The sequence below is a fragment of the Natator depressus genome, chromosome 9 (genome assembly GCF_965152275.1).
Source record: "Natator depressus isolate rNatDep1 chromosome 9, rNatDep2.hap1, whole genome shotgun sequence".
Taxonomy (NCBI): Eukaryota; Metazoa; Chordata; order Testudines; family Cheloniidae; genus Natator; species Natator depressus.
In genome coordinates, this window is record NC_134242.1 from 96,394,597 (window position 1) to 96,405,652 (window position 11,056).

The window sequence follows — 11,056 nt, forward strand, 5'->3', positions numbered from 1 at the left end:
TTAGCAGTGTCCTAGGACCCATGTCCTGAGCATTTGCTGATGTGAGTCAGCCTGATTTGTGTGTGGACAGAAGGGAGATTTTGGCTCAAACCTGAGTCAGAGCCCAGGCTTATGCAATGTAGGCATCTGGTAGGCCCTCAGTGAAATGAACAGGGCCATTTACACCTTTCAGAGTGATTTTTTTTTTTTTTTTCCTCTCTGCAGACTCTGAGATGTCCCTGCATCCGTTTATACTCGGGTCACACATTTGAGGTTTTCTTCACAACTATGAGAGCTAGACACTTATCTGATTCTCCATTAAAAACCTCTTTATAGAAGTGGTGGTATGTGGTACTGGTTATTTCCAAGGCCTGATCGTCTTCCTCAGTGGGACTTCCTGCAAAGTAAAGTACTACCTCACTCTGAAGGATAGTAGAATCTGCAGATTGCATGTATCCAATAGCTGGCTTTGTAAAGAGCCTGGGCCATTGTAAATTTCTACTTAAAATAGCTGTGTGGATGAGTTGTCATTTACAGATGGATATAAAGGATATTCAAATTACTGGTGCATAAAAATGGGATATTTATAAAAATGGGGCTGTTCCTTTTTAAAACATTTAATTTTGTTAAACAGAGGAGCATTATAGGAATAACTTCACTTGTTTCCTAGCTGATTTTTTTTTAGTTAGGCCAAGCCTACTGCCTGGCTTAAACAATCCCTCTTTACAAAGTATTTCCTTTTTTAGCTAAAAGTTGTCTGTTCTTCGTGGGTTGCATGTTCAACCCTGACAACTAATCGGAGTTGTCAAGGTTTCTTCCCCACTCTGAACGCTAGGGTACAGATGTGGGGACCCGCATGAAAACCCCCTAAGCTTATTTTTACCAGCTTAGGTTAAAACTTCCCCAAGGTACAAACTATTTTACCTTTTGCCCTTGGACTTTCACTGCCACCACCAAACGTCTAACAGGGATATATTGGGAAAGAGCCCGTTTGGAAATGTCTTCCCCCCCCAAAATCCTCCCAAATCTTACACCCCTTTCCTGGGGAAGGTTTGATAAAAATCCTCACCAATTTGCATAGGTGAACACAGACGCAAACCCTTGGATCTTAAGAACAATGAAAAAAGCAATCAGATTCTTAAATTTTAATAGAAGTAAAAGTAAAAAGAATCACCTCTGTAAAATCAGGATGGTAAATACCTTACAGGGTAATCAGATTCAAAACCTAGAGAATCCCTCTAGGCAAAACCTTAAGTTACAAAAAGACACAAACAGGAGTCTACATTCCATTCAGCACAGCTTAATTTTCTCAGCCATTTAAAGGAATCGGAATCTAACGCATATCTAGCTAGATTACTTACTAAGTTCTAAGACTCCATTCCTGTTCTGTCCCTGGCAAAAGCATCACCCAGACAGAGAGGCTTTGTTTTTGCCTCCCCCCGGCTTTTGAAAGTACCTTGTCTCATCATTGGTCATCTTGGTCAGGTGCCAGCGAGGTTATCCTAGCTTCTTAACCCTTTACAGGTGAAAGGGTTTTTCCTCTGGCCAGGAGGGATTTTAAAGGTGTTTACCCTTCCCTTTATGTTTATGACAGGAGTAGTAATCAGCATTTTAAATCTGATTCCCATTAACCTTTCCCTTATTTGAGTGTGGGGTATGTGCCTCTTTAACAGGTTACATAAAGTTATTTAAAATCTATGGTAAATCCACAGCTTCCTTTTTAGTTAACTTTCTTTAATTAAAAAAAAAAAGCAGGCATTCTTGGGGGGGGGAGGGGTTAATCTTAGAAATAATAATACTCAGCAATAATATACCACTTATTCTCAAAGCACTGTGCAGTCATTTATGGCATTGATTATGGGTTTGCACTGGTGGTGTAGCTATGTTGAGCCTAGAATATTCAAGACAAGGTGGGTGAGATCTTTTATAGGACCAAATTCTATTGGTGCTTTAAAAGCTTCTCTCTTTCACCAACAGAAGTTAGTACAATAAAATAAATGACCTCACCCACCATGTGTCATTTATTATGGATAACTTTGACCGTTATACTCTGAAAAGTGACTAAACTTTTAGTCAGGAGTGTCCATCTTTATTGACTCTGATGCTAAAGCAGATTTGAGCTGTCTATGCTACACAGCCTCTGTTGGTATAGGTAAATCACCATAATGCCCTGGCATAGATGCAGTCTACACTGACAGAAGGAGATTTTCTACCAGTGAAGAAATACCACCACCAGAATGATGTTGTTCATGCCGACAAAAGCACTTCTCTGTCAGCATGGCTGCAAGGACTCTGGGGCTGTTGTCAGCATAGTGGTGTTAGTCAGGACTGTTAAAACCACACTCCTGACTGAGATAACTATGCCAATATAAGCTTTAAGTGTAGACCAAGCCTTGAGTGGCTTGTGTAAATGATGAATTTCTAAACAGCCAGCCTCATAAGCTCAGCCTAGGGTCCTATAGCTAAGGTGATGAGCTAATAAAAAAAAAAATCTCATACCTATAAATAGGGTGCAATCTAAGGTGTACATCTCAAGATAAAGTTTGTGCTCTTGGAGCCTAGCTAACAATTCCATTGGTAATGGATGGGCAGGACTAGGATCCAGCTGGGTCTTACCCTCACCCGTAGCTGAGTCAACTCCTCAATCTCAATAGGAGAGAAAAGCAGTAACGCCTATCTGTTACTAGGCGCTAACTTGTCCCTGACCTGCATAGGGGTGTAAGAGGGAACAAACCTTACTCCAAGCCGTATCACATGCCATGTATGTTAGAGCAGCACAGTGAAATAAGAGGTGCTGGGAACTAATGCAGGCAAAACTGTTTGGTAAATGAGTGCAACTTGACTTCGCTGGAACCACCTGCTGGGCACTCAGGCTAAGGCCTTGTCTGCACAGGGAAGCTATTGAGAAATAAGGGTGTGAGAGTTTTTAAGGAGTAGCAGCTGTCCTGCACTAACTCCCCGTGTGGACATTTCTTTTCACACTGTGCTTTACTGTAATCCACTCTGGAAGTGGATTAAGCCAAACTGGATGAAGGCAGGCAGTGTACAATGAATGTCCATGTGGGGAGTTTGTGTGCAATAGCTAATCTGGACTATCAAACCCTTAGTGTTTCCAAAGTACCAAATGACTTTGGGTGCCCAGCTTGAGATACTTTATCAAAGGGGCCTGGTTCTAGACTTTCTTTGGTCCAGTGGTTAGAACACTAGTCTTTGACTTGGGAGATGGGGGGCTGGGGAGGGGTCCATTCACCATCCGCAAAAGCAGAATGATAGGACTCCTGTACCTCACAGGGGGTTAAGCTAAAGATTGAGGCACTCAGATGCCATGATAGGGTGAGAAACATAAGTACTTGGATGGATGGACCTAGAATTCGCAAAAAGAAAAGGAGTACTTGTGGTACCTTAGAGACTAACAAATTTATTTGAGCATAAGCTTTCGTGAGCTACAGCTCACTTCATCGGATGCATTTGTGAATTTGTGGCAAAGTACACTGTATCTGAACTCACAAGCACCCTGTTTGTTCCTCTTAAAATTGCATTATTTTTGTTGGCTTCAGCGCAATAGGAACATGTCAACAAAGCAGATGCATATTGGTTTTAGCAAAACTGTGATCAAAAGCGCTCACTCTCTCTTTGCTAGGTTTCTGTGCCATCTAGTGGTGCCTCTAGACATCACTGATCTGAAAGTTATTTGTTGCTCCTGCTGCTTCTGATCTGTTTGCCTCCGTTTTACACTGCTGTTCCTCCATTGCTTTCAGTGGAACTACTCCTGATTTACACTGGTGGAAGAGCAGAATTAGGCCGTGTCTTACTGCGTGAGTGAATTAGCAGTATAACAGGCTATAATTCTGTGAGCACTCACTTTGTCAAGTGTGTTCCACAGCATAAGAGGCTTTGAGCCAAAATTAAAACAAATGCTAGTCTATACGAAAGAAACGATTGAAACGTAAATTTCAGCATGGGACTAACTGTGCCCTAACTTTAAAAAATAGGCAGTATGTGGTAATAAGAGGCAATAAATTTGCCAGTACAGCCCACTGTCAAAGTTGGTTGCTCTTTGCTGTAATGGGACACATTTACCCAATAGCATATTCCCCTCCCCCTTAAGCTTTCAGCTTGTTTTGCTAGTAATGAGAATCTCTATCTGCAACTACTGCAGGAGACTATTTTTAACACTGTTAACAAGTGATTAGAAGACAGGGTGGAGTATCAAATGAGTTTCCAGCCACCCATGAAAATTATCACATCACAACAGCAGAGGTTGGAACATAGTCATCTCACCCATGAAGGAGTCAGAAGTCTGCCTGCCTGTCTACAAATATAAACAAGCAAAAGAGAATTTCAGACTTTTTGGTAATATAGTCTTTTAATTTGATCATTTGGCAAGAGTGCATTGTAGCTTCTTATAAGCAATCACCAGGATTACATATGAAACAAGTGTGATTAATTAACATAACTCTTCAACTTGATGCCTTCTAATAGAGCTGGCAGAGCAGATAGCTTTGCCACAGTGTGTAAGGACTTGTCTGGAATACTTTGTCATGAGCCTTTGGACTTGTTATAAATTCTTGCATTTATAAATATGGAGAGCTTTCATCTGATCTTCACTGATCCTCATCATGTAGAGTTTGTAAATTGATAAACACAAATACTCAGCAAACTGGTATTTTAGATCCCTACGCTCAGTCTTTGGGGAAAGAAGGGAACTTGTAGTGATTTCCTTTCTGGGATAGTTTACAGGAGCCTGAAAACCTAACAATGTGGATTGCAGTGTAATTGTATCTGTATTGGTCCCAGGATATTAGAAAGACAAGGTGGCTGAGGTAATATCTCTCATTGGACTAACTTCTGTGGTGAGAGAGACAAGCTTTTGAGCCACACAAAGTTCTTCAGCTCTGGGAAAGGTACTTGGTCTCATAGCTAAATGCAAGGTGAAACAGAATGTTAACCACCAGGAGTTAACATCTGATGAAGTGAGCTGTAGCTCACAAAAGCTTATGCTCAAATAAATGTGTTTGTATGCGCAAAAAGAAAAGGAGTACTTGTGGCACCTTAGAGACCAACACAGCTGCTACTCTGACACCAGGAGTTAACACATGTTGCAATGCAAGAGACCATTCAAGATAAAGTAGGCAGCTAACATCTCTGCAGTCATAAGACAAAGGCAGGTTACAAATTGTTGTAATGAGCCATTGATCCAGTGTCATTACTAAGTCAATGATTTTTAGTGTCTATCAAAGTTATGAATTAAGCTCCTAGGATCACCTTTGGAAGGTTTCTTTGAGGACAAGGTCAGATATGGAGTGATTTCTCTTGTAAAAAGTGTTTGCCCATGGGTGATATGGTAATTTTGTCTTATCACTTTTCTGTGAGTGGTTCATGCGGGAGCATAATGATTCTCATTTCTTCTACATAGTTTTGGGGCATTTGGTGCACTGGATGAGGTACATCACATATGATAGGCATGTGTAGGACCCATGGATCTTGAAAGGTGTGTTGCAGGGTAGAAAGGTGTATTGATCATCATAGCCATGGAGATATGTCTGCAGGTTTTGCATCTGTTATGGCAAGGTCTAGTGCAGTGGTCACCAACTGGTCGATCCTAGAGGATCTCCCAGTCGATCGCGATCTCCAGTGGTGCAGTGTGGCTGCTGCTAAGGCAGACTCCCTGCCTATCCCAGCTCCACATCACTCCCAGAAGCAGCCAGCATGGCCCTGGAGATGGGGGGGGGGGTGTCCGGCTGCAGGTGTCTCCCTCTGCATGCTGCTCCTGCCTGCAAGCACCACCCCCACAGCTCCCATTACCCAGGAGAGCTGCAGGATTGGTGCTTCCAGAGAAGGGCAGTGTGCAGAGCCACGTGCTCCCCACCCAGGGCCTGCAGGAGCATGTTGTCCCCTCCTGCACCCCAAACTCCCTCCTGCACCCCCAGCCCTGATCTCCTCCCAGAGTCAGCACCCTCTGTCCCCTCCTGCACCCCAAACTCCCTCCTGCACCCCCAGCCCTGATCTCCTCCCAGAGTCAGCACCCTCTACCCCCTCCTGCACCCCAACACTGTGCCCAGTCTGGAGCCCCCTCCTGCACCCAAACTCCCTCCTAGATGTTGCACCCCTCACCCCAACCCCCTGCTCCAGGCTCAGCCCAGAGCCCCCTCTACACTGCAAAGCCCTTGGCCCCAGCCCAGAGTCCACACTCCCTCCCAAACCCCAACCCCCTGCCCCAGCCTGGTGAAAATGAGTGAGGGTGGGGGAGAGCAAGCAATGGGGGGGGGGGATTGAGTGAGTGAGGCGGGGATTTGGGGAAGGAGCAGGGCTTTGGGGAAGGGGTGGGGTAGATCCTGGGTTGCCCTTGGATTCAAAAAGTGATCTGGGGCTAAAAAGGTTGGAGACCACTGGTCTCGTGCCTCTTTGAATTGGTGGGCCCTGGTCTGTGGGGAGCTTGTTTCTGATGGTGCTTGGAGAGGTTGGGAGTTGTTTGAAGGCCAAAAGTGGAGATTCATGAAAGAAATCTTTCAGGATATGATCCCCATTGATTATGAATTGTAATTATAAAGGGCAGGTCTTGACTACAAAATTATGTCGACGTTATGTCAACGTATTGTCACAGCATCGGTTTTACATGACCACACTATGCTCCTTCTGTTGGCAGTGCACATCCTCCCCCTCTCCCAGGAGAACTTTCACTGATTTATCTGTCAGTGTGGGGGGTGGACCGACAGCCAGAGCCCCACTGCGAGGGGCTGACAGTCTGATGTAAGCAACACAGTGTCCACCTAACTACATTGACCTAAGCGCTATGCCTCTCATGGTGGTGGAGTTAAGACGGTGTAATGGGCAACTTACATTAGCAGGAGCAACATTGTAGTGTAGATGCTTACAAACTCTGTAGTGTAGACCAGACTTTAATGATACCTCATGTGGAGTGGTATGTGACAACCACCTTGTCTTTCTAACAATATGGCATGTCTTCCATAATGCTTTGCTGACTGGGTCAGTGTTTTTGTGCATATTCTGACTTGGAAAAGTCACTTCCCCAGTAAATGGGAGGTTGCTACTGAGATTGTGCTGATCAAGATGTTACCTGTGACTTTAATGCCTGAGAGCATTTCCATTTCTGACCCTTCTTCCCCTTCTCACTCCCACCGAACAGTTTCTGCAGAGGAAATAGAGAGGTTGCACTAGTATTTAAGAAAATCAGAAGTCATTGATTGATGTCCATTATTAGATAGGAGTGGACATGTCTCAGTACTCATCACCATAGTGATTAATCATTTGGAGCTGAAACTTCACAGAAATGTGAGATGCACCAGATGGTAGTTACAGAATGTAATATAATATTTTGCCAAGTTTTTGTTAGGAAGAGAATATGTAGTGCATGGGAATGAAGACATCCTCTCCAGAGGGAATAGTACTTCAGCATAATCAGAAATACAATTGTGGCTGGAAAGTCCAAAGCAGCAGCAAAAAATGCGCTCAACCACCGAGATTGTTGGAATGCAGAGATGTTGTAGCCATGTGGGTCCCAGGATATTAGAGAGGCAAGGTGTGGGAGGTAATATCCTTTATTGGACCAACTTCTGTCGGTTTGTCAGACTACAAGGGTGTTCAATGGGCCACTTCACTTTGAATGGTTCCCATACTCTGTGGTAACTACTTATGCTAAGCCATCTGTTTAACCTTGTATTTAGCTGACACTGAGTACCTTTCCCAGACCTGGGGAAGTGCTCTGTGTAACTCAAAAGCTTCTTTCACAAACAGAAGATGGTCCAATAAACAATAGTGTCTCACCCATCTTGTGCCTCTAACATTGTTTAGAGGAAAAGTAAAACTAGCCATGCTACCCCCAGCTAACATGGGGGCAAATCTGGAGGAGTATTGACCACTCCCTGCTGGCCAAAGGAAGAAATTCCTCCTCCTAGAGCAATGGTCACTTACTGGTAGATCACTGAGACTGAGATCCACTCTCACAGGCTCCGTGATCGGCCAGTCAATCATGATACGGTTGCTAACCCTTTTGCAGCCAAACGGGGAGTGGCATGGGGACAGGGCACACAAGGAAGCCTGCCTTAGCCCCGCTGTGCCGCTGCCACCTCAGGTAAGCGGCGCCCAGCTGGAGCCTGCACCCCTACCTGCACCGAAACCCCCTCCCAGAACCCATACCCTGCACCCCAACCCACTGCCTGAGCCCCCTCCTGGAGCCAGCACCCCATCCTACACCCCAACCTCCTGCTCCAGCCCTGAGCTCGCTCCCAGAGACTGCACCCTGGGCCCCCTCCTACACATCTGCCCCAGGCTCAGCCTGGAGCCCCTCCCACACTCCAAACCCTCAGCCCTAGTCCAGACCCCACACCCCAACACCCTGTCTCAGCCCAGTGAAAGTGAGTGAGGGTGAGGGAAAGCGAGCAATGGAGGGAGGGGGGGTGGAGTGAGTGGTGTGGGGCTTCAGAGAAGGGGCGGGCCAAGGTTGTGGCCCTGGGGGAAGGGGTGGGCAGGGCAAGAGGGTTTGTGTGATTACTGTTTCTACATTTTCTTTGAGGTAGATCCTGGGTTGCACTTAAATTCAAAAGGTGATCTTGTGCTTAAAAAGGTTGGAGATCACTGTCCTAGAGGAACCAGTCCTGACCCATTACTGATATAAATACAGGTGCTCAGAGTTCTTGTACATACAAGTAAAGATAAAATCCCAGTTTCCTGGAAATTTGCTTTCTGCTTAAATCCCTCTGTGTTTTCACATAGCTATTGGTACTCTCTTCACTTCCCTTTCTAAATCCATCTAATGTAGCTGTGCACTGCTCAGTAGTATGTTTAAAATATCCTTACTGAGTGGAATGTTGAGGGTATATAATATGGGGGGTGTGCGTGTGTGTGTGTGTATAATAGAGGGGGTGTATGCCTCATGTCATCCCAGTAAAAGGTATACACCTTAAAAGTCATTTTGGTGACAAATAAAAAGCTGGACAGTGGCAAAATAACCCTTTTTATATTTCTACAATTTTCAATCTTGACATTCAATTTTATAATCTCATATCTTCAGTGTTTTAAAGGAAAATCATTTCAACTATTCCTTTCAAAAAAGGATGATATTACACTTGCAATTTCAAAGCTGTAACTTCATCTAAGTTACTACCAGAAGCTATCCAGTTTGATGCAGGAATTACTGGATAGAATTTCATGGCCTGTTAGACAGGAAGTCAGAGTAGCTTATTATAGCCTTAAAACATGCCATGAGTCTTTTCATTCAATGTGAGCTGGAATGGCCAGAGTAGCAATATCAAAGAAGAAACTTACTGGAAAGCTATGCCTAATGCTGGATCAGGAGAAGAAAAACCGTTCTGACTAAATATGAAGTGTTAATTTTCAGTGTTTTGTCTTTGCACAGCAGTGGCACTGGTATAGCAAATCAGGTAAGCTGGTGTAGCTTTTGTGTATAGATTCTTATAGGTTTAAAACTGGTCGCTGATCTTTAGCTCAGACCTGTAAACTTATCAGTGCAAGCTAATCAGCTGCAACCCAGGACTAAACAGTGAACAAGTGTGTGTGTTACACTCAACTAAATCAATATATAATAACACTTTTAGCCTTGGTCTACACTAGGACTTTAGGTCGAATTTAGCAGCATTAAATCAATTTAACCCTGCACCCGTCCACACGACACAGCCCTTTTTTTCGACTTAAAGGGCTCTTAAAATCGATTTCCTTTCTCCACCCCGGACAAGGGGATTAGCGCTGAAATCGGCCTTGCCGGGTCAAATTTGGGGTACTGTGGACACAATTAGATGGTATTGGCCTCTGGGAGCTATCCCAGAGTGCTCCATTGTGACCGCTCTGGACAGCACTCTCAACCCAGATGCACTGGCCAGGTAGACAGGAAAAGGGCTGCGAACTTTTGAATTTCAATTTCCTGTTTGGCCAGCGTGGCAAGCTGCAAGTGAGTGCAGAGCTCATCAGCAGAGGTGACCATGATGGAGTCCCAGAATCTCAAAAGAGCTCCAGCACGGACCGAACAAGAGGTACGGGATCTGATCGCTGTATGGGGAGAGGAATCCGTGCTATCAGAACTCTGTTGCTGTTTTCGAAATGCCAAAACATTTGTCAAAATCTCCCAGGGCATGAAGGACAGAGGCCATAACAGGGACCCGAAGTAGTGCTGCATGAAACTTAAGGAGCTGAGGCAAGCCTACCAGAAAACCAGAGAGGCAAACGGCCGCTCCGGGTCAGAGCCCAAAACATGCCGCTTCTATGATGAGCTGCATGCCATTTTAGGGGATTCATCCACCACTTCCCCAGCCATGTTTGACTCCTTCAATGGAGAGGGAGGCAACACAGAAGCAGGTTTTGGGGACAAGGAAGATGATGATAGCTCACAGCAAGCAAGCAGAGAAACCAGTTTTCCCGACAGCCAGGAACTGTTTCTCACCCTGGACCTGGAGCCAGTACCCCCCGAACGCACCCAAGGCTGCCTCCCAGACCTGCCAGGTGGAGAAGGGACCTCTGGTGAGTGTACCTTTTAAAATACTATACATGGTTTAAAAGCAAGCATGTTTAATGATTAATTTGCCCTGGCATTCATGGCTCTTCTGGATGTACTCCCAAAGCCTTTGCAAAAGGTTTCTGGGGAGGGCAGCCTTATTCCATCCACCACGGTAGAACACTTTACCACTCCAGGCCAGTAGCACATACTCAGGAATCATTATAGAATAAAGCATTGCAGTGTATGTTTGCTGGCGTTCAAACAACATCCGTTCTTTATCTCTCTGTGTTATCCTCAAGAGAGCGATATCATTCATGGTCACCTGGTTGAAATAGGGTGCTTTTCTGAAGGGGACACTCAGAGGTGCCCATTCCTGCTGGGCTGTTTGCCTGTAGTTGAACAGAAATGTTCCCCCCTGTTAGCCACGCGCTGGGGGGAGGCAAAATGTGACTTTGGAACGAAAGCACATGTGCTGTGTATGTAATGTTAACAGCAAGGTTTACCCTGAAAGAGTGTACTCATTGTTCTATAAAATGTCTTTTTAAATACCACTGTCCTTTTTTTTTCCTCCACCAGCTGCATGTGTTTCAAGGATCACAGGATCTTCTC